Genomic DNA, 23,026 nt, shown 5'->3' with positions numbered 1-23,026 from the left:
GAGCTCAAATCAAATCAAATTTTATTTGTCACATACACATGGTTAGCAGATGTTAATGCGAGTGTAGCGAAATGCTTGTGCTTCTAGTTCCGACAATGCAGTAATAACAAGTAATCTAACTAACAATTCCAAACTACTGTCTTGTACACAGTGTAAGGGGATTAAGGATATATGAATGAGTGATGGTACAGAGCAGCATAGGCAAGATACAGTAGATGGTATCGGGTACAGTATGTACAAATGAGATGAGTATGTAAACAAAGTGGCATAGTATAGTATAAAGTGGCTAGTGATACATGTATTACATAAGGATACCGTCGATGATATAGAGTACAGTATATACGTATGCGTATGAGATGAATAATGTAGGGTAAGTAACATTTATATAAGGTAGCATTGTTTAAAGTGGCTAGTGATATATTTACATCATTTCCCATCAATTCCCATTATTAAAGTGGCTGGAGTTGAGTCAGTGTCAGTGTGTTGGCAGCAGCCACTCAGTGTTAGTGGTGGCTGTTTAACAGTCTGATGGCCTTGAGATAGAAGCTGTTTTTCAGTCTCTCGGTCCCAGCTTTGATGCACCTGTACTGACCTCGCCTTCTGGATGATAGCGGGGTGAACAGGCAGTGGCTCGGGTGGTTGATGTCCTTGATGATCTTTATGGCCTTCCTGTGACATCGGGTGGTGTAGGTGTCCTGGAGGGCAGGTAGTTTGCCCCCGGTGATGCGTTGTGCAGACCTCACTACCCTCTGGAGAGCCTTACGGTTGAGGGCGGTGCAGTTGCCATACCAGGCGGTGATACAGCCCGCCAGGATGCTCTCGATTGTGCATCTGTAGAAGTTTGTGAGTGCTTTTGGTGACAAGCCGAATTTCTTCAGCCTCCTGAGGTTGAAGAGGCGCTGCTGCGCCTTCTTCACGATGCTGTCTGTGTGAGTGGACCAATTCAGTTTGTCTGTGATGTGTATGCCGAGGAACTTAAAACTTGCTACCCTCTCCACTACTGTTCCATCGATGTGGATAGGGGGGTGTTCCCTCTGCTGTTTCCTGAAGTCCACAATCATCTCCTTAGTTTTGTTGACGTTGAGTGTGAGGTTGTTTTCCTGACACCACACTCCGAGGGCCCTCACCTCCTCCCTGTAGGCCGTCTCATCGTTGTTGGTAATCAAGCCTACCACTGTTGTGTCGTCCGCAAACTTGATGATTGAGTTGGAGGCGTGCGTGGCCACGCAGTCGTGGGTGAACAGGGAGTACAGGAGAGGGCTCAGAACGCAACCTTGTGGGGCCCCAGTGTTGAGGATCAGCGGGGAGGAGATGTTGTTGCCTACCCTCACCACCTGGGGGCGGCCCGTCAGGAAGTCCAGTACCCAGTTGCACAGGGCGGGGTCGAGACCCAGGGTCTCGAGCTTGATGACGAGCTTGGAGGGTACTATGGTGTTGAATGCCGAGCTGTAGTCGATGAACAGCATTCTCACATAGGTATTCCTCTTGTCCAGATGGGTTAGGGCAGTGTGCAGTGTGGTTGAGATTGCATCGTCTGTGGACCTATTTGGGCGGTAAGCAAATTGGAGTGGGTCTAGGGTGTCAGGTAGGGTGGAGGTGATATGGTCCTTGACTAGTCTCTCAAAGCACTTCATGATGACGGATGTGAGTGCTACGGGGCGGTAGTCATTTAGCTCAGTTACCTTAGCTTTCTTGGGAACAGGAACAATGGTGGCCCTCTTGAAGCATGTGGGAACAGCAGACTGGTATAGGGATTGATTGAATATGTCCGTAAACACACCGGCCAGCTGGTCTGCGCATGCTCTGAGGGCGCGGCTGGGGATGCCATCTGGGCCTGCAGCCTTGCGAGGGTTAACACGTTTAAATGTCTTACTCACCTCGGCTGCAGTGAAGGAGAGACCGCATGTTTTCGTTGCAGGCCGTGTCAGTGGCACTGTATTGTCCTCAAAGCGGGCAAAAAAGTTATTTAGTCTGCCTGGGAGCAAGACATCCTGGTCCGTGACTGGGCTGGGTTTCTTCCTGTAGTCCGTGATTGACTGTAGACCCTGCCACATGCCTCGTGTCTGAGCCGTTGAATTGAGATTCTACTTTGTCTCTGTACTGGCGCTTAGCTTGTTTGATAGCCTTGCGGAGGGAATAGCTGCACTGTTTGTATTCGGTCATGTTACCAGACACCTTGCCCTGATTAAAAGCAGTGGTTCGCGCTTTCAGTTTCACACGAATGCTGCCATCAATCCACGGTTTCTGGTTAGGGAATGTTTTAATCGTTGCTATGGGAACGACATCTTCAACGCACGTTCTAATGAACTCGCACACCGAATCAGCGTATTCGTCAATGTTGTTATCTGACGCAATACGAAACATCTCCCAGTCCACGTGATGGAAGCAGTCTTGGAGTGTGGAGTCAGCTTGGTCGGACCAGCGTTGGACAGACCTCAGCGTGGGAGCCTCTTGTTTTAGTTTCTGTCTGTAGGCAGGGATCAACAAAATGGAGTCGTGGTCAGCTTTTCCGAAAGGGGGGCGGGGCAGGGCCTTATATGCGTCGCGGAAGTTAGAGTAACAATGGTCCAAGGTCTTTCCTCCCCTGGTTGCGCAATCGATATGCTGATAAAATTTGGGGAGTCTTGTTTTCAGATTAGCCTTGTTAAAATCCCCAGCTACAATGAATGCAGCCTCCGGATAAATTGTTTCCAGTTTGCAGAGAGTTAAATAAAGTTCGTTCAGAGCCATCGATGTGTCTGCTTGGGGGGGGATATATACGGCTGTGATTATGATCGAAGAGAATTCTCTTGGTAGATAATGCGGTCTACATTTGATTGTGAGGAATTCTAAATCAGGTGAACAGAAGGATTTGAGTTCCTGTATGTTTCTTTCATCGCACCATGTCACGTTAGTCATAAGGCATACGCCCCCGCCCCTCTTTTTACCAGAAAGATGTTTTTTCCTGTCTGCGCGATGCGTGGAGAAACCTGTTGGCTGCACCGCTTCGGATTGCGTCTCTCCAGTAAGCCACGTTTCCGTGAAGCAAAGAACGTTACAGTCTCTGATGTCCCTCTGGAATGCTACCCTTGCTCGGATTTCATCAACCTTGTTGTCAAGAGACTGGACATTGGCAAGAAGAATGCTAGGGAGTGGTGTGCGCTGTGCCCGTCTCCGGAGTCTGACCAGTAGACCGCCTCGTTTCCCTCTCTTTCGGAGTCGTTTTTTTGGGTCGCTGCATAGGATCCACTCCTTTGTCCTGTTTGTAAGGCAGAACACAGGATCCGCGTCGCGAAAAACATATTCTTGGTCGTACTGATGGTGAGTTGATGCTGATCTTATATTCAGTAGTTCTTCTCGACTGTATGTAATGAAACCTAAGATGACCTGGGGTACTAATGTAAGAAATAACACGTAAAAAAACAAAAAACTGCATAGTTTCCTAGGAACGCGAAGCGAGGCGGCCATCTCTGTCGGCGCCGGAAGTCATCAATGATGAAGACCTTGAGTGAACGGGACCAGAGCACCATGTCAGGTCTTAGGGTGGTGGTTGCGATCTCCGAAGGAATCTCAAGTTGCCGGCCAATGTCAGCTAGCATTTTCCAGTCGCGGGCCATGCTCTTCGGTGGTTTAGCCCCTTCGCGGACAAAGGTCGTCCCTAAGGGGTGTGATGCTGCTGGGGGTGGTAGGGAGTTGGTGGCAGCTCGCTTGTCCTCCAGGGCGGACCATACCATTGGTTAAGATTAATTGGTGTTGGAAGGATGTCATATGTTGCTCTGATGGAAAAGCTCAACCACCTTACTTCCATGGCCCACAGAGCCGTCCAGCTGATCTTCCTCTTCTCCACACTGTCCGTTTGGCAAGAGAGACTGCCTTGGCCCACCTTGCAGCCTCCTCCTGATGGCGTACTTCGTGCAGTGGCCTTACTCCAAGCAGCACGGCTAGTTAGCCCAAGGCCTCCTCTCCCTTGCTGAACATGACCCACAATGTCATCATGTCTGAGGGCTGCTGTTGCCTCCTGGACTGCTTTTCCTGGCCTCCATTTGCGCCCAGTTGCCAAGGTCGGCGCGTTGATGCTCACTACTGGGTCTCGAGATTCATTCAGTGTCATCTGGAGCCTGGTTTTTGCACACTTGAATTCCTCTGATGGACTGGTGAGGGGCAGCATCTCCATAGAGGCCTATGGTGGTAAGGCATCGTGGAACTCCGAGCCACTTTAAGTAGCCTGTGACTCCTCTTTCCGTCTTCTCCACTGTTGAGATTGGCAACTCATACACTGCTAGGGGCCAGAACACCCGTTGTAGGAGACCAAACTGCAGACACCAGGCCTTTAACTTTCCAGGTAGCTGGGTGTTGTCGATGTACTGTAGGCTACTACTGATGTCTTTGCACAGTTGTTGCACCTGGTCTTTGTCCTTCAGGCTTGCATCATACCACATTCCCAGGCTTTTTACCGGCTGCTCAGACACTGTTGGGAGTTGGTCATCTCCGATGAAGAATTTCAGGTCAGAGAGTACTCCCTTCACAATCAAGATGCTGCGTGACTTGGATGGTTTAATCTTCATACGGGCCAGCTGATGTTCTTCAAGTTTTCTGAGCATTCTCCTGGTGCATGGGACTGGTGGTCAATGTTGTAATGTAGGCTCTGAGTGGAGGGAGGCGGAAACCAGTCGACTCACTGTCCACCAGCAACCCATTTTGAGGATCTGATAACCTCCATTGCCATTATGAATGCCAATGGAGAAATGGTACATCCCGCCATTATACCTACATTTAGGCACTGCCATGAGGTGGTGAAGCAGAACTGCAGATCCTGGAAGTATGACTTCACCAGGGTTGTGATGGTGTCCGGTATGTGGAAAAATCTGAAGGCAGACCACAGGAGTTCATGGGACACAGAGCCAAATGCATCCCTTTTCTCCACCTTGGCCATTTGGATCTGGTGCCAGATCATGCTGGAATGTTCCAAGCAGCCAGAGAACCCTGATATTCCAGCCTTCTGTACAGATGTATCGACGTACGCATTCCTTTGCGGGTACTCGGCCATCCTCTGGGCAATGACGCTAAAGAAGATTTTACCCTCGGCATTCAGTAAGGAGATTGGGCGGAATTGATTGATGTTCACTGCATCCTTCTCCTTAGGGATCAGGACCCCGCCTGCCCTATGCCACACTTTGGGTATTATCTTCTTTTGCCAAGCTCTTCTCATAAGCCTCCAGAGGAACCTCAGGACGTCTGGTGCATTCTTATACACTTTGTACGGGACTCCATTTGGCCCCGGGGCTGATGCTCTTCTTGCCTGTCGAACTGTGTTTTCCACCTCTTTCCATGTCGGAGGGCTGGTCTCTATGATGTTCCGGGGGTTCAATGGGTGGGGTATCTGATGGGATGGCCAGGTGTTCACGTCGCTTTGAGTCAAAGTTTGTTGTTCTCAGGTGCTCCTCTAGGTCTTTCTTTGTTGTTTTTAGAGCTCCACTTTTTTCCTTCGTGAAGAGACTTTTAAGGAACTTGAAGGGATCTTTATAGAATCGAGTTCTAGTTTGTTCTTTCTTCCTTCTGCGTTTCCGTAGGTTCTCTGCTCTACGGAGGGATGCCAAACGGGTTTTGATGTCAGCCTGAAGTGCCTCTATGCCCTCAATTTCCACTTCCGAGGCCGCCTTCAACTGTTTCTTAAGCTGTCTCCTTTCTTGAACGAGGCGCTTGATTTCTTGTTGCCTCCTGGAAACTGGTGGGGTTGGAACCTCTCTCCCGCCTTTTGCCTCTTGCACTCCAAAGCTTTCTGCCCCGTTTCATAGATGCTGTCCCCTATCCTCCAACTTCTTCTCCACTGTGCCTCGAAGTTTCGAGGGTCAAGATAAGGTCAGTATTAACTGTTTCCCACAACTTCTTGTTACTGGCGCCAGGCCACTTCACATACGGTCTGTGCCCTGGTAGTCTCCTCTCGACTGCAGGTCTGGGAGGCTGGGTGAGTTCCACTCCTGTTGTTGGTTCCACCTCAGTTGTTACTTCGGTGCTTGAGTTTACGTCCTCCATGACAGTGGTACTGATGCACTGCAAACTATGGCTTGCGTCCAGTTGCTGTGCATCATTCTACTGATTTGATCGCTTTCGCAGAAAGTAATCAATGCGAGGCCTCTGTCTCTCTTTACCCAACACCCCTTCTTCCCCTGGTGGATCCTCAACCCATGGTGTGATGTAACTTTCCTCCAACTACAGACACATACCTGCATCTGTTTGTGGCCCGCTGTTGCAGCGGAACTTGTGACAGTTCCTGTAGTGTTCTCTTGTGCTGTGCTTTCATTACTTGTAGTTGTTTCCGGTCCAGTCGTTACCATGTTGTCAGCCGATGAGTCATCTTCCGCCCCCGCAGACTCTAGGGGTATTCTCGTATGTTGACTTTCTGTAGCTAAAGCGGGTGTTTCCAACATGCATGGGAAGCTACCCCATGACTGTCCCAGTGGGGTCTTTTCCCTCCTGTCAGCCGTCTCTCCGTGCCGCCACAAGGACTTTCCCCTGTTGTCAGCTGATCTTTCTCAGCAGTCACTGGACAAGTCCAGATATTTAGATTCCAAGAACACAGGATGGGATGTTACTATCCTTTGTGCAAGCACTTCCAAGAGTTCATGAACAGTGAGCCTGGTGAAATTTGGGGAGCGCATCGTCAGTAGTGTACCTTTGGTTCCTAGGGTGTTTCGGCCTTTCACACTATATGTATATTTCATTTGCTGTAATGGACTTGTTAATGTGTGAAATACATATTTAAACATATTTTTGCATTTCCCGTGCTGCCTTTTCAGCGGAATGTTGGGGGGGGTTCCGTTAGCGGAACCTGTGTTCTACACAGGTTAAATGAATACCAAGCATTTCACCGTCAGCCCATTTTAAATATGAACTGCATAGTAATGTAAAAGTTGTATTTTTTAAACGATTCAGTACGTAATATTGTACACTTATCATAATTAGGTTTTAATCCAGAGAGTCCAGAAAAGTTATCTACATCTTCAATGAGACATTGCAGGGATCTAGCAAGCAGATTAAATATTAAACTTGAGTCATCAGCATACATGGACACCTTTGTTTTTAAGCCTTGGATTTCTAATCCTCTAATGTTGTTATTTGATATGATTTAATAGCTAGCATTTGGATGGCCATAATGAATAGATATGGTGACAGAGGACACCCTTGTTTAACTCTTCTTGACAATTCAAAACTCTCTGAGAAGTAGTTTCTATTTATAATTTTACACCTGGGGTTGCTATACAGTACTTTTAACAATTTCTAAGAGAATCACTGAAATTGTAAACCATCCAGGCATTTTATGAATACATTTGTAGTACGTCATTGCCTGTAGACCCTGCCACATATACGTCTCTTGTCTGGGCCATTGAATTGCGACTCCATTTTTTTCTCCCTATACTGACATTCCGCTTGTTTGATTGCCTTGCGGAGGGAATAACTATACTGTTTACATTCAGCTTTATTCCCGACCTCTTTCCAGTCACAGTGGGTACAACCTCTCCAATGCACATCCTAATAAATTTACTTACAGAGTCGGCGTATAAAATGATTGTCACACCCTGACCATAGTTTGCTTTGTATGTTTCTATGTTTTGTTTGGTCAGGGTGTGATCTGAGTGGGCATTCTATGTTACATGTCTAGTTTGTCTATTTCTATGTTTGGCCTGATATGGTTCTCAATCAGAGGCAGGTGTTAGTCATTGTCTCTGATTGGGAACCTTATTTAGGTAGCCTGTTTGGTGTTGGGTTTTGGTGGATGATTGTTCCTGTCTATGTGTTTGCACCAGATAGGGCTGTTTTGGTTTTTGCACATTTATTGTTTTGTTAGTCTGTTCATGTATAGTTTTCTTCATTACAGAAACATGAATAGAAACCACGCTGCATTTTGTTCCGCCTCTACTTCACCACAAGAAAACCATTACAACGATTTTATTGTCTGAGGCTTCCCAGAACATTTTCCAGTCCACGTGATCACAACAATCTTGAAGCATGGATTCCGATGGATCAGACCAGTGTTGAATGGTTTTAGTCACGGGTAGATCCTGCTTGACTATCTGCCTATAGGGCGGTTTGAGAAAGACGGAGTCTTGTTTGGAATCGATAAATGCAGCCTGAGGATATCTGGTTTCCTGGGGAAGGAGGGGGGGTATACACAGCTGTGACTATAATCAACGAGAATTGTCTTGGGAGATAATGCGGTCGGCATTTGATTATAAGGATTTCTAGGTCAGGTGAACAAAAGGACTTGAGTTACTGTATGTTCATAAACCTCCGCCCTTCCACTTACCAGAGAGATGTTTTTTTTCTGTCGGCACGACGCATGAAGAAACCCGATGGCTGTATTGACTCTGACAACATATCCCGAGTGAGCAATGTTTCCGTAAAACATAAAATGTTACAATGTCTGATGTCTCTCTGGAAGGAAACTCGTGCCCTAATTTCGTCCACAAATTACTGCATAATAATGACTTGAAGCGAGGCGACCGTCTCTGTCTGCGCCATCTTTTGATCATTTAGCTTCCTTCTTTAAAATATAAAATAGAGAATTCCAGATACGTTTTTTGTAGAGAACATTAGATGCTCTAGAAAAGTTAATCCATTTATTTTTGTTTTTCCTCTAATTTATTTTGTATCTCTGTAGTTGTTTTTTTTTTTTGCTTCCAGTACGATTAGAGAATGCATTTCCCTTGTTAGTCCTGTCTCTTTAGCCAGAAGCTGCTTTGTTGCTGAAAATTGAATGACCTCTGAAGGTACATTTAAAGTTATCCCAAACGATAAGGGGATTTGCTGAACTTGTTGTACTGGAAAAATTTAAATATAAATGATTGTCTAAATTAAACATTGTCAACCAGTAAACTTTGATACCATTTCCAATATCCCCATCCACGTGGACATTCCTTAAAGTTCTGTGAAGGCCAATTAGATGATCCGAACGCATTGGGTCTCCTATTGTCCATTGGTTTGATATGGGATGAGCAGAGCAGTACCACAGGACATATTAATGGCATAATAAAAAAACTGGATCACGCCGCCATTTCCTGATATTCTGGTTCGCCTAATTTCAGTTTGACAAAAGTATAGTGTCGCATCGTTGTACCATCTAAACTGCAGTGAAATATATTTTCAGACCAAAAATACTATTTTCAGCTGTTGGACACTGGTGTACAAAAATGTAACTCAGCATTGAAATTACGCACTACTGATCAACCACTTGATTTTAATTTGGGACAGATCAATTTTGGTGCATTGCCAAAATATGTGGGACAGTGCCAGAGATACCATTGAGGAGATGGGGAAACTCCCTTGGCATTGTATTAATGCCCATGTTGTATGTTGCCCATACGTTGTCAATGGGCTGCGCAGTGCATTCTGGACTATTCTGGAACAAGGAGAGCTCTTCAAGGAGTGAATGGGAATCAATTGGGCACTAGCTCAAAAACCCAACTTTAGCATGAATTCCGTGAACATGCGCAAAATTGCAACTGTAATCCGGAAAGTTTGATAATATCGAATTGCTCTGGAATAGTGCCATTATCTACTTTTGATGAAAATAGGCAGGTTTCTCGACTTTGAGAAGGCATTGCGTGATGATTAGCTTAGCAACCGTGTGACGCTTTATGACAACGTGAATGTGATCCGTCACGTTTGTGGGGCGTTACAACGTTTCTCCATTCATTGTCCAATGGGAGTTTCTCCTACTGTTCTCTAAAAATCGAAAGCAGCCTTAGCAGGTTTTTCACAATATATCATCAACACGTATCCTGCTTCACAAGAGGATCCAGACTGCTTGACCATGAACAAGCAAAACATCCGTGATAACTAAAGCCATCCCTGCCCCCGCGTCGGCCAATCGTATCACGTCTCGGTTCCTAACTAAGGAACCATGTTCAGTAACATTGGTGTGACTTTAATTAATGTACAAGAGGCAACTAGTATCGTCTTCCTGCCGCTTCATTTAATTCAGACCAACAACCACAGTTCAGTAATTGTTTTAGAAATGCTTCAGCACCATCTACACAGGTTTACAATGGTCATTGAAGTTGATTAGGCGGTTGGAGGAAAACAGCACGACCTGATGAAGATATCCCAGAAGCCTTGCACATCTTTAGGCTCCCCAGGAAGACAAATCGTCAGAAGGGTAGCCTAGTGGTTAGAGAGTTGGACTAGTAACCGAAAGGTTGCAAGTACAAATAACCGAGCTGACAATGTACCAATCTGTCGTTCTGCCCCTGAACAGTGGGTTGTCATCGAAAATAATAATTTGTTCTTAACTGACTTGTCTAGTTAGATAAAGGTCAAATAAAATACAAATTCTAGTTCCCAGTCATGTGCACATATACAAACCTCACATTCAGTCACAGGTGTAAGCCACATCCAAGTACTTATAGGTTCCGACACAGGGGTCACCGAACACAGAGTTGGACACCTTGACGATACACTGGCACTCTCCATCACACCTGTGTGTCAACAGGTAGAGCTTAACACCACAGCCAATGACTTCCTACAGGTACTGAAACCTTCAGTGTGCATTTACCTTTCTGCCATTGTGCTGGTGGTGGATTGGCTGAGACAGTTGGTGTTTTGAGTTGTTTATGTGGGCGCCCAATGGAACACACATCGTGTTGACGACGACCATAGTTGGCACGCTGAATACGGATCTCACCTCGATCTGAGGAAGAGAAAGGACAAACCTGGGTGTTGGTGTGGGCTAGTGACTAATATACACAGCACCACATGATTAAACTGTACGGTAGTGTTGACCAGCTTACCACATAGTAGTTGAGAATCAGAGCCTTCACATATGATGCTGCTTACTGCAAAGACAACACAGGAGTTACACCACTGGCCAGACACATTAATTAAGACATACATTAACCTGGTGAAGTGTCAGTGATGGGCACTAACAGGGAATGTTGATTTCAGGTGCATTTTTTAAAAGTCATTATAAACTCATTAGCATGAACTAAAGAACAACAAGTCAGGCGCATCATCTTCCACCGTTACCTTTTAGTTTCACTTCCTTATGAGCAGTTCTCAAAATGCTAACATGTTAAGCAAACTGGCTGGCTAGACCTAAACTGGTGAAAAAATAAAGTTGATCCGCTACACCTAATCTGTCAGATTCGCTATAAACCCTACAAAACTGTGGATAGTTGCACTAGCTAGTTACCGTTCACTGAAACATGGTAAACCAGATTAAGTGCACAAGCATCAAATAAGCTTGAGACACTTCCCTTTCATGTTCTTGCTGGCTAATTGAGCTAGATATGTAAATATAACAAGGAACAGCAGCAGCATATGAGACAAGTCAAAAAAGTAACTGCATAAAGGTTCAATGCAGATAGTCGGGTAGTCATTCAGCAGTTATGGCTTGGGGGAAGTAGAAGCCGTTCAGGGTCCTGTTGGTTCCAGACTTGGTGCATCCGTACCATTTGTTATGGGGTAGCAGAGACCAGTATAACTTGGGTGGCGCGAGTCAATGACAATGTAGGGCCTGCCGACACACGTGGTGTCGAAATCCTGATGCAGGGTGCGCGGCCTCTGATGTACTGGGCCGTACGCAATACCCTCTGTAGCACCTTGTGGTCAGATGCCATACCTAGTGGTGATGCAGCCAAATCAAAAAGCGCTCAATGGTGTAGAATTCAGGATCGGAGGGCTGATACCAATCATTTTAGCCTCCTGGCAGGGAAGGGCTCAGCACTCCGTTTCCTGTAGTCCACTACCAGTTCCTTTGGCATCTTGGCACCACACTGCCAGGTCACTGACCTCCCTGTAGGCTACTCAAACTAAAGTTGCATACCCTCAGCTTGTTAGGGTTAGTTAGCAGGTGAGGGTGGTTTACACTTGGAGAAACAAAAGTTAACAAGCTGGTACCATAGGGGAACCAACCCATTATATTCATTTTCTAGCAATCAGCTGAGCTTACTCTTTACCAAAATTAAAAGTGGGTAGGAGAATTAAACAATATCCCAACATGCCAGTCATACCGACACTACTTCGAATCCAAATATGGATATCGGTGCCCACCACTAGGTATTATTAGCACACATTCAGAGACTGACTTGATTCTTGCTGTTGGACACAGGAGTATTTGGTGTCCAGGTACTTATAAATCCCGACACAGGGGTCTCCAAAAACTAAATTGGATGCAGGGACAATACACTCGCTCTTCCCACCGCATCTGTGTGTTTCAAAGAAAGGTTGAGGTCATGAGTTCATACAGGTATGCACAAGTTCCAGCACATTTACGCAATCTTGCTGGTAGTTGTTTACACTACAGCCAAGGAGTTACAGGTTCTAGTACCTTTCTGCCATCTTGCTGGTGGAGGATTGGCTGAGGCAGTTGGTGTCGGTGAGTTGGTGATCAGGGCGCCCAATAGAACACACATCGTGTTGACGATGACCGTAGTTCGCACGCTTGATATGGATCTTACCTCCATCTGAGGGAGATGGAGAACAGTGAGGCACGAAGGAGAGCCAAGTATGGGTCTCTATGGTGTGGGCTAGTGACGCTAATCTACAGTATAAACGATCATACGTGGTCGGTGAGTATACTGTTCAGCAGTGTGGACTAGCTTACCACATTGCAGTAAAGCATCAGAGCCTTCACACGTGATGCTGATTGCTGCCAGGAAAAATAAACAGGAATTACACACCACTCACATTAACTTGGTTAAGTAGCATCATCATTATTACATACAGTACCTCCATCTGTTAGTGTGCAGCAAGCTGTAGCCAGCACTGAAACAGCACACAGCTAGATCAGCAAAATTCAACATCATATGCACTTGGAACATGAAGCTACAACTCAGCATTGGTCTCTATACTCAAGCATTTCAGTTATACTAAGTGCATTATAGTCAAGTTCAGCATTTGGTCTCATATTCCATGCTTTGAATACCTTTTTGCCCAAAAGGAACTGAATGTCCCTCAAATCATATTACATGTACTTATTTTTACTCAAACACAAACATTGTCATATATTTAAATTCTAATCCGCATCAGACACAGATTTCATATACTCACATGTGACCACTGTCAGTCTCAAAATGCACATGATGCCAGGTACAGGAGTGGTACTAACAGAGAAAATGCAACTGATGATAACAAGCTCCAATACACCTGGTATTTATGTTATGTGACATCTCTTAATTTACCCAGGTGTATCTATTTGTCTCCAGGTGCACCTCATTGCAATTAGGGGCCGGCGTTTTTCCGGTCAAAACCTGGCTATTGAGTCAGTCTCATGGAGTTAGATAGAGGACTGTAGATGGATGAAATCCATGTTGGCATGAACACTGCCACTGAGGGCTTCCAACAAAGTAGCCACCTAGGTGGAGCTTCTTCGTTAAGGAAGAATCACACGGGCCACTTTCAGTCGCAAAACCTTTGAGCATTGCAGATATGCATTTCATGAATAGAGACAAAGTATTTCCTTAATCTCCATGTCGGGGAGACATATTTGTTCAATATAGCATATTTGTATCTGAACCTTCCAAAAGGTTGCATCCTGCCTTTAACGCTCCCCATTATTCAATCCGAGTTATCAGGAGGGATCAGCCAATTAAATATACTCTTGAACAAACACTGCATAACTGTAGGTAGCATTAAATTGCCAACTTTGGCTTCATACAGTACCTTTTCAAACAACACACTCTGTGATGGTGTGCAGCCTTTAAATTTGTTTGCCAACTCATAGAAATTATAGAAGACAATGGACTACTTTAATGAAATTAATATTGCCTCTATTGTCTCTAATGTAGATACATTTGTTATTTGATTTGAATGGAGCTGCCCTTGCGCTCACGTCCGCAATAATGGGACACATATAAAGATGATATACTGTGACTATCATTCTCTATGGTCCGATCCCTACGATGTGTTGTTCTGGTGGCTGAGTGTGTGTCCTCTTCCTCTCAGCCGTCCATTCTCAGGGCTGCTGGACAGGTGCCTTGCCTGTCAACGTTGCAGCCCTTTGGGTGTTGCACTTATCAGGCTTCACCGCCATGGACCAGAAAGGCTGGTCCTAGTCATTTTGTGCATTTATATGTTCCCAGTTGCCACTCCTGTGAAGGGAGACCGCTGCGCTTGAAGGCAGTTTGGTGACCACAGAACCCCAGTACAGGTACTCTATTGTAAACGTTATTAAAGTGAACCGTGTTGAATGACTATGTACATATGGCAGCAGTCTCTATGGTACAGGGTAGAGTACCAAGTGGTATCAACCCTGTACCCTGCTTTTAATAGTGACTAAGTTTGGGCAGGGTCCTCGGAGGAGGCTGGCTAGAGGAGACGATTTTAACATCCGATGGACTGGAGTAAGAAACTTCTATCTCTTGGTCACAGCTTTGTTGCTCCTGTACTATCACCTGCTTCTGGATGGTAGCAGGGTGAATAGGCCATGGCTCGAGTGGCTGAGGTCCTTGATGATCTTCTTGGCCTATCTGTGACATCGAGCGCTGTAGTTGTCCTGGAGGGCAGGCAGTGTGCTCCCGGTGATGCGTTGGGCTGACCGCACCACCATTTGGGGAGCCCTTTGGTTGCAATTGCCGTACTAGGCATTGACACAGCCCTACAGGATCCTCTCAATGGTGCACCTGTAGAAGTTCATGAGGGCCTTACAGGACAAGCCAAATTTCTTCAGCCTCCTGAGGTTGAGTGGGTGCTGTTGCGCCTTCATCACATTTTCTCTATGAATGGATCATTTCAGGTTGATTGTGATGTGCACGCCGCGTAACTTGAAGCTTTTCGTCCTCTCCAGTGCGACCCTGTAGAAGTGGATGGGGACTAGCTCTCTCTGCTGTCTACTGTAATCCACAATCATCTCCATTGTTTTGTTGACATTGAGGGAGAGGTTATGTTCCTGGCACCATTCCGTCAGGGTCCTCACATCCTCCCTGTATGCCGTCTTGTCGTTGTTGGAAATCAGGCCTACCACTGCTGTCAGCAAACTTGATGATTGAGTTGCCACTCAGTCATTTGTGAACAGGGAGTACAGGAGGAGGTTGAGCACACACCCTTGTTGTTCCACAGTCTTGAGGATCAGCGTGGCGAAGGTGTTGTTGCCTAACTTCACACCCGAGGTCGGCCCGTCTGCCCAGCTGCAAAGGGTGGGGTTGAGACCAATTGTCCAAGCTTGGTGAAGTGGTATGATTCTGCTATTTTCTTTACATTTGATCCGGAACCCCCAACAGAAGCTAGCCAGCTAACTAGCTAGTAGTCAGCTTGCCACTGCTAGTGGTCATCAGCTACCTTTAGCAAGGACATATCTAGCCAGTCTGCACAGCACGACTCAAACCAGAGCAAATCGGACTTATTTTTCTCCAGATCTCTGGATTCCTACCTCAAGCTCTGAACCTTTTCACCTAGGTCATCGCAGCTAGCTAGCTGCTATCCGATTGGCTTCTCCTGGCTAACGTCTCTGTCCCGAAGCAACCCCCAATTAGCCTGGAGCTAGCCTATGCTAGGCCCATCTCCCGGCTAGCTGAAGATGTCAATCAGCCACTCCTTAAGCTACAATACCTATTTTGCCAATTGGCCTGGACCCCTTTAATTGCCGATATGGAGCCCTGCCGATCCATCACGACTGGGAAACTGACGTAATCCGCCCAAGGGGGTTTCAACTGGCTCCCCCGTCGCGATTTCCCCTGAATGCCCATCTGCTAGCCTGCAATCCGCGGCTCGCTAGCTGTCCAGAGCACACCGGACTGTTAGCTGAAGAAGTCCATCAGACCATGTTTTGGGGGCTACTGTACATTTTTTGAAAATTGGCCTGGACCCTTTTACTACACAGAGTCCTGCTGATCCATGTCTCAATTGTCTCAAGGCTTAAACATCCTTGTTTAACCAATCACCTCCCCTTCATGTACACTGATTAAAGTGGATTTTAAAAGGGACATCAATAAGGGATCAAAGCTTCCACCTGGATTCACCTGGTCAGGCTATATAATGTTTTGTATACTCAGTGTATACTGTATATATATTTATTTTTTATTCATACTTTTTTTTTTACCCTGACATTGCTCATTCTGATATTTCTTAATTCCTTTATTAACATTTTGGGGATTTGTGTTCATTCTTTTGTATTGTTAGGTATTACTGCACTTTAACTAAAGCTTGTAACATGCGCATTTTGCTGCGCCTGCAATAACATGTGCAAAATATCTGTAGGTAGCAGTCTGATGGATTGTAGAAAGAAACGGTCTCTAAGCCAGTTGGAATCAGATTGCATACACCAATATGGTCTGCCCGACGATAAGGGAGAGAAGAGTTTGTGGTTGATTTGTGCCTTGCAGTTGTGGACGGAGTAATTGCCATACCAGGCCATGATGCATCCACTCAGGAAGCTCTCAATGGTGCAGTAGTAGTATTTAGAGAAGAGGCAGCATGCCAAATTTCATCAGCCACCTTAGGAAGTAGAGACGCTGTTGTCATGTTGGTCCAGGACGAGTCCGCAGTGATGTGGTTGCTGAGAAACTTAAAACTTGTGACTCTCTCTACTGCAGTCCCGTTGATGTGGATCAGGGTATGTTCCATCCTCTGCTTCCAGAAGTCAACAATCAAATCCTTTGAAGCACCCGGTCATTCAGAGCAGCAAGAGTTATCCTTGATGACTTGATATTGTCTACCTCGGAGCGACCATAGAATGAGTTAAGCTCGTCTGAGAAGGAGGCTTTGGTGGGCATCGCACAGCAGGATTGCCATTTTCAGTCTGTGATAGTCTGAAGTCCTTGCCACGCGACGCAAGTTTGAGTTGTCGAACATCAATTAAAGTTTCAGTCTTGTCTTTTTGCATCCTAAATAATTTTTGGAGCTCGTACCTGCTAGGCATTGCACACCACCAGGTCATCATGTTCGTTCTTCTGACATCGAATGCTGCAGTATGGAATATCTCCGTTCATCCAGGGTTGTTGGTTTAGACCTGTAGGGATTTTTATTGTGGGCACATCATCATCAACACATTTCCTAATAAGGACTGTGATTGATGATGCAGATTCTTCAATGTTGATGAATGAGTCCTGGGTGGACTGTCTTTTTTTACCCCTAAATCTTGTCTAATCGCTGCAACCCCCCAATATGCTAGTGAGAGGTGAGGGTTGATTCATGCATCCTCCGAAACATGACCCGCCTAACCGCGCTCCTTAACTCACGCCAGCTTAACCTGGAAGCCAGATGTATCAATGTGTCGGAGGAAACGCCATTCAACTGGTGACTTGGGTCAAGTAAAGCCCCATCGGCTGATCCTGGGTCTGTAGTAACGTCTCTAGCACTGAGATGCAGTGCCTTAGGCCGCTGCACGACTCGGGAGGCCACTGTGGATGAATCTTTGAACATATTCCAATCAGTATTCTCAAAACAGTCCTGCTGTATTAAATCTGCCTCCAATGTCCAGTTCTTCACTATTCTCTGTGTTGCTGGCTCCCTCTTAAGTTGCTGATTGTAGGCGGAGATTAGGAACAGAGACGTTCTACGATTCGCCGAAGCGGGGTGGGGATGGCTTTGTACTTATCACGGATGGTTTGCTTGTGCATGGTCCTCTTGTGAAGCAGGATACACGTTGGTGATATTTTGTGAAAACCTGCTAAGGCTGCTTTCGATTTTTAGAGAACAGTAGGAGATTCCCATTGGACAATGAATGGAGAAACGTATAACGCCCCACAAACTTTTGACGAATCACATTGGTTGTCATAAAGCGTCACACGGTTGCTAAGCTAATCATCACGCAATGCCTTCTCAAAGTCGAGAAACCTGCCTGTTTTCTTCAAAAGTAGATCATGTCCCTATTCCAGAGCAATACAATATTATCAAACATCTCGGATTATAGTTCTAATTTTGCATGTGTTCACGGAATTCATGCTAAAGTTGGGTTTTTGAGCTGGCGCCCAATTAATTCCCATTCACTCGTTGAAAAGCTCTCCTTGTTCCAGAATAGTCCAGAATGCACTGCGCAGCCCATTGACAACGTATGGGCAACATACAACATGGGCATTAATACAATGCCAAGGGAGTTTCCCCATCTCCTCAAAGGTATCTCTGGCACTGTCCCACATATTTTGGCAATGCACCAAAATTGATCTGTCCCACATTAAAATCAAGTGGTAGATCAGTAGTGCGTAATTTCAATGCTGAGTTACATTTTTGTACACCAGTGTCCAACAGCTGAAAATAGTCTTTTTGGTCTGAAAATATATTTCACTGAGTTTTAGCTTCATGGTCCAAGTGCATATGATGTTGCTGAACTAGCTGTGTTATGTTTCATTGCTGGCTACAGCTTGCTGCACACTAACAGATGGAGGTACTGTATGTAATAATGATGACACTACTTAACCAAGCTAATGTGAGTGGTGTGTAATTCCTGTTTATTTGTCCTGGCAGCAATCAGCATCACATGTGAAGGCTCTGATACTTTACTGCAATGTGGTAAGCTAGTCCACACTGCTGAACAGTATACTCACCGACCACCTATGATAGTTTATACTGTAGATTAGCGTCACTAGCCCACACCATAGAGACCCATACTTGGCTCTCCTTCGTGCCTCACTGTTCTCACTGATCTCCCTCAGATGGAGGTAAGATCCATATCAAGCGTGCGAACTACGGTCGTCGTCAACACGATGTGTGTTCTATTGGGCGCCCTGATCACCAACTCACCGACACCAACTGCCTCAGCCAATCCTCCACCAGCAAGATGGCAGAAAGATATTAGAACCTGTAACTCCTTGGCTGTATTGTAAACAACCACCAGCAAGATGGCTGGAACTTGTTGTGTTTACCTGTATGAACTCATGACCTCACCCTGTCTTTGAAACACACAGATGCGGTGGGAAGAGCGAGTGTATTGTCCCTGCATCCAATTTCGTTTTTCGAGACCCCTGTGTCGGGACTTATAAGTACCTGGACACCAAATACTCCTGTGTCCAACAGCAAGAAACAAGTCAGTCTCTGAATGTGTGCTAATAATATTTAGTGGTGGGCACCGATATCCATATTTGGATTCGACGTAGTGTCGGTATGACTGGCATGTTGGGATATTGTTTAATTCTCCTACCCACTTTAAATGTTGTAAAAGGGTAAGCTCAGCCAAATGCTAGAAAAGGAATATAATGGGTTGGTTCCCCTATGGTACCAGCTTGTTAATGTTTGTTTCTCCAAGTGTAAACCACCCTCACCTGCTAACTAACCCTAGCAAGCTGTGGATATTGAACTTGTTTAGTTTGAGTAACCATCTTGGCAGGTAAGATGCCAAAGGAACTGGTAGTGGACTACAGGAAACGGAGGGCTGAGCCCTTCCCTGCCAGGAGGCTAAAAGGATTGGTATCAGCCCTCCAATCCTGAATTCTACACCTTTGAGAGCTTTTTTACTGGCTGCATCACCACTAGGTATGGCATCTGACCACAAGGTGCTACAGAGGGTATCGCGTACAGCCCAGTACATCAGAGGCCGCGCTCCCCGCATTAGGATTTCGACACCACGTGTGTTGGCAGGCCCTACATTGTCAATGACTCGCTAACCCAAGTTATACTGGTCTCTGCTACTCCATAACAAATGGTACGGCTGCACCAAGTCTGGAACCAACAGGACCCTGAAAGGCTTCTACTTCCCCCAAGCCATAACTGCTGAATGACTATCTGCATTGCAGTGACTTTATTGACTTGTCTCATATGCTGCTTCTGCTGTTCCTTGTTAAATTGACATATCTAACTCCATTAGCCAGCAAGAACATGGAAGGCAAGTGTCTCAAGCTTATTTGATGCTTGTGCACTTAATCTGGTTTAGTGGTTTAATGTTTCAGTGAAAGGTAACTAGCTAGCGCAACTCCCACAGTTTTGCAGGGTTTATAGCCAATCTGACAGATGGCACAGATTAGGTGTAGCGGGTCGACTTTATTTTTTCACCAGTTTAGGTCTAGCCAGCCAGTTTGCTTAACCTTTTGAAACTAGGGGGCACTATTTTCATTATTGGAAAAACAACGTTCCCAAAGTAAGCAGGCTATTTTTCAGGACCAGATAATAGAATAGTTATATAATTGACAGCTTAGGATAGAAAACACTAGTTTCCAAAACTGTAAAAATATTGTCTGTGTATAACAGAACTGATATTGCAGGCGAAAGCCTGAGAAATCCAATCATGAAGTGACTTTTATTTAGAAACCTCTGCGTCCCTATTGAGCCGTGAGGGATATCAACCAGATTCCTTTTTTTATGGCTTCCCTAATGTGTCTAGTGTCACAAGCCATAGTTTCAGGCTTTTATTTTAAAAAATGAGCGTGAACAGCAACATTGCATCAGTGGTCAGCTGGTGGCTCTCGGTGATTTGTGCGTAATAGACAAATGCGGCCATTGTTTCTCTCGCTCCTACTAAGAAGCCAACTGTCCCGGTTGAGTTATTATCGACTAGATATTTTAAAAACACCTTGAGGATTGATTATAATAAAAGTTTGCATTTTTCTGTCTATGGATCTAATTTGGAATATTTTTCGGCGATGTGAAGAACAGAGGTACTTCGTCTATAAAAATAATCTTTATGAAACAAAATGAACATTTGCGGTCTAACTGAGTCTCGTGAGTGAAAACATCTGAAGCTCATCAAAGGTAAACAAATTAATTTGATTGCTTTTCTGATTTTCGTGACCAAGTTGCCTGCTGCTAGCTGGACATAAGGCTATCAATAAACTAACACAAATGCATTTCGTGCTTTGGCTGTAAAGCATAATTTCAAAATCTGAGATGACAGGGTGATTATTAACAAAGGCTAAGCAGTGTTTCACTATTTCACTTGTGATTTCATGAATATGAATATTTTGTTAACAAAAAATTGTCCGTTGCGTTATGCTAATTAGTGTCAGTTGATAACAATTCTCCTGGATCCGGGATGGGTAGTTCCAACAGGTTAAAATGTTAGCATTTTGAGAACTGCTCATAAGGAAGTGAAACTAAAAGGTAACGGTGGAAGCCTAACTTGTTGTTCTTTAGTTCATGCTAATGAGTTTATAATGACTTTTAAAAAATGCACCTGAAATCAACATTCCCTGTTAGTGCCCTTCACTAACACTTCACCAGGTTAATGTATGTCTTAATTAATGTGTCTGGCCAGTGGTGTAACTCTTGTGTTGTCTTTGCAGTAAGCAGCATCATATGTGAAGGCTCTGATTCTCAACTACTATGTGGTAAGCTGGTCAACACTACCGTACAGCTTAATCATGTGGTGCCGTGTATATTTGTCACTAGCCCACACCAACACCCAGGTTTGTCCTTTCTCTTCCTCAGATCGAGGTGAGATCCGTATTCAGCGTGCCAACTATGGTCGTCGTCATCACGATGTGTGTTCCATTGGGTGCCCACATCAACAACTCAAACACCAACTGCCTCAGCCAATCCACCACCAGCACAATGGCAGAAAGGTACTGAAACCTTCAGTGTGCATTTAGCTGTAGGAAGTCATTGGCTGTGGTGTTAACCTCTACCTGTTGACACACAGGTGTGATGGAGAGCGCCAGTGTATCCTCAAGGTGTCCAACTCTGTGTTCGGTGACCCCTGTGTCGGAACCTATGAGTACTTGGATGTGGCTTACACCTGTGACTGAATGTGAGTTTTGTATATGTGCACATGACTGGGAACTAGAATTCGTGTTGTATTTGACCTTTATTTAGCATGGCAGTTTTAACTTCTTGCTCCTACTTGAGACGCAGATGTCTCAAGTAGACACCTGGAAATGCAAATGCGCTACGCTAAATGCTAAATGTACTCGTTAAAACTCAAACCTTCATCAAAATTCACATGCAGGGTATTGAATTAAAGCTACACTCGTTGTGAACCTAGCCAACAAGTCAGATTTTTAAAATGCTTTTCGGGGAAAGCATGAGAAGCTATTATCTGATAGCATGCAACACCTCAAAATGCCTGAATGCGATGTAAACAAAGATATAGCTTAGCCGGCGCTACACAAAACGCAGAAATAAAATATAAAACATTCATTACCTTTGACAAGCTTCTTTCTTGGCACTCCTATATGCCTATATAAACATCACTATTGGGTCTTTTTTTCGTTTAAATCGGTCCATATATACCCAAAATAGCTTTCTATGGAAGCTGTGTCATTCAGAAAAAAACGTCATTTTTTAAAATTAAAAAAGTTGACGATAAACTTTCACAAAACACTTCGAAATACTTTTGTAATCCAACTTTAGGTATTAGTAAACGTTTATAATCTATAAAAATGATTACAGGGCGATGTATATTCAATAGCTCCTCGTTTTCAAATCAATGGCTGCCAATGTGCACATTCAAAACATCCTGGTGGAGACCGGAAGAAATGGAATCCAGTTGGATTTACCAAGAAAAAAGTCCCTTGACAATGGCGACATCGTGTGGAATCTGTAGAAATTGCATGCAGGTCAATAATTAATTTTGTGCCCTTTTAACAACCCATGAAAGTGACGCATGGAAATAATTTTTAGCTTTCAGAGAGCAGTTTTTCTTGCGCTTTTCAATGAAACACACGATCTGTTATAGTCACAGCCGTGATTTAACCAGTTTTAGAAACTTCAGAGTGTCTTCTATCTACACATACTAATCATATGCATATACTATATTCCTGGCATGAGTAGCAGGACGCTGAAAAGTTGCGCGGTTTTTAACAGAATGTTCGAAAAAGGAGGGGGTAGACTTAATTATTTAGAACAAATTCTTAATTTCATTGATGGCCTAGGAACAGTGGGTTGACCTCCCGTTCAGGGGCAGAACAAAATATTTGTACATTGTCAGCACGTGATTTGTACTTGCAACCTTTCGGTTACTAGTCCAAATCTCTAACCACTAGGCTACCCTTCTGACGATTTGTCTCGCAGGATATCTTCCTGGTGAACCTGAAGATGTGCAAGGCTTCTGGAATATCTTCATCAGGTCTTGCTGTTTTCCTCCCACCTCTAAATCGACTTCAATGACCATTGTAAACCTGTGTAGATGGTGCTAAACCGTTTCTGAATTGTGGGTGTTGGTCTGAATTAAACGAAATGGCAGGATGAC

At 44.8% G+C, this 23,026-nt stretch overlaps 2 pseudogenes; one reads left to right on the top strand and one right to left on the bottom strand.

Annotated features, from left to right (window-relative positions):
- Positions 1 to 10,348: 10,348 nt before the first annotated feature.
- LOC139414480 (L-rhamnose-binding lectin CSL3-like) lies at positions 10,349 to 13,057 on the bottom strand (annotated as a pseudogene).
- A 4,062-nt stretch (positions 13,058 to 17,119) lies between these two features.
- LOC139412693 (L-rhamnose-binding lectin CSL3-like) lies at positions 17,120 to 21,584 on the top strand (annotated as a pseudogene).
- The last annotated feature ends 1,442 nt before the right edge of the window (positions 21,585 to 23,026 follow it).

Source organism: Oncorhynchus clarkii, chromosome 7, assembly GCF_045791955.1.
Source record: "Oncorhynchus clarkii lewisi isolate Uvic-CL-2024 chromosome 7, UVic_Ocla_1.0, whole genome shotgun sequence".
Lineage (NCBI taxonomy): Eukaryota > Metazoa > Chordata > Actinopteri > Salmoniformes > Salmonidae > Oncorhynchus > Oncorhynchus clarkii.
Note: the sequence above shows the minus strand (reverse complement) of the source record. Positions and strands in the feature narration are given on the sequence as shown.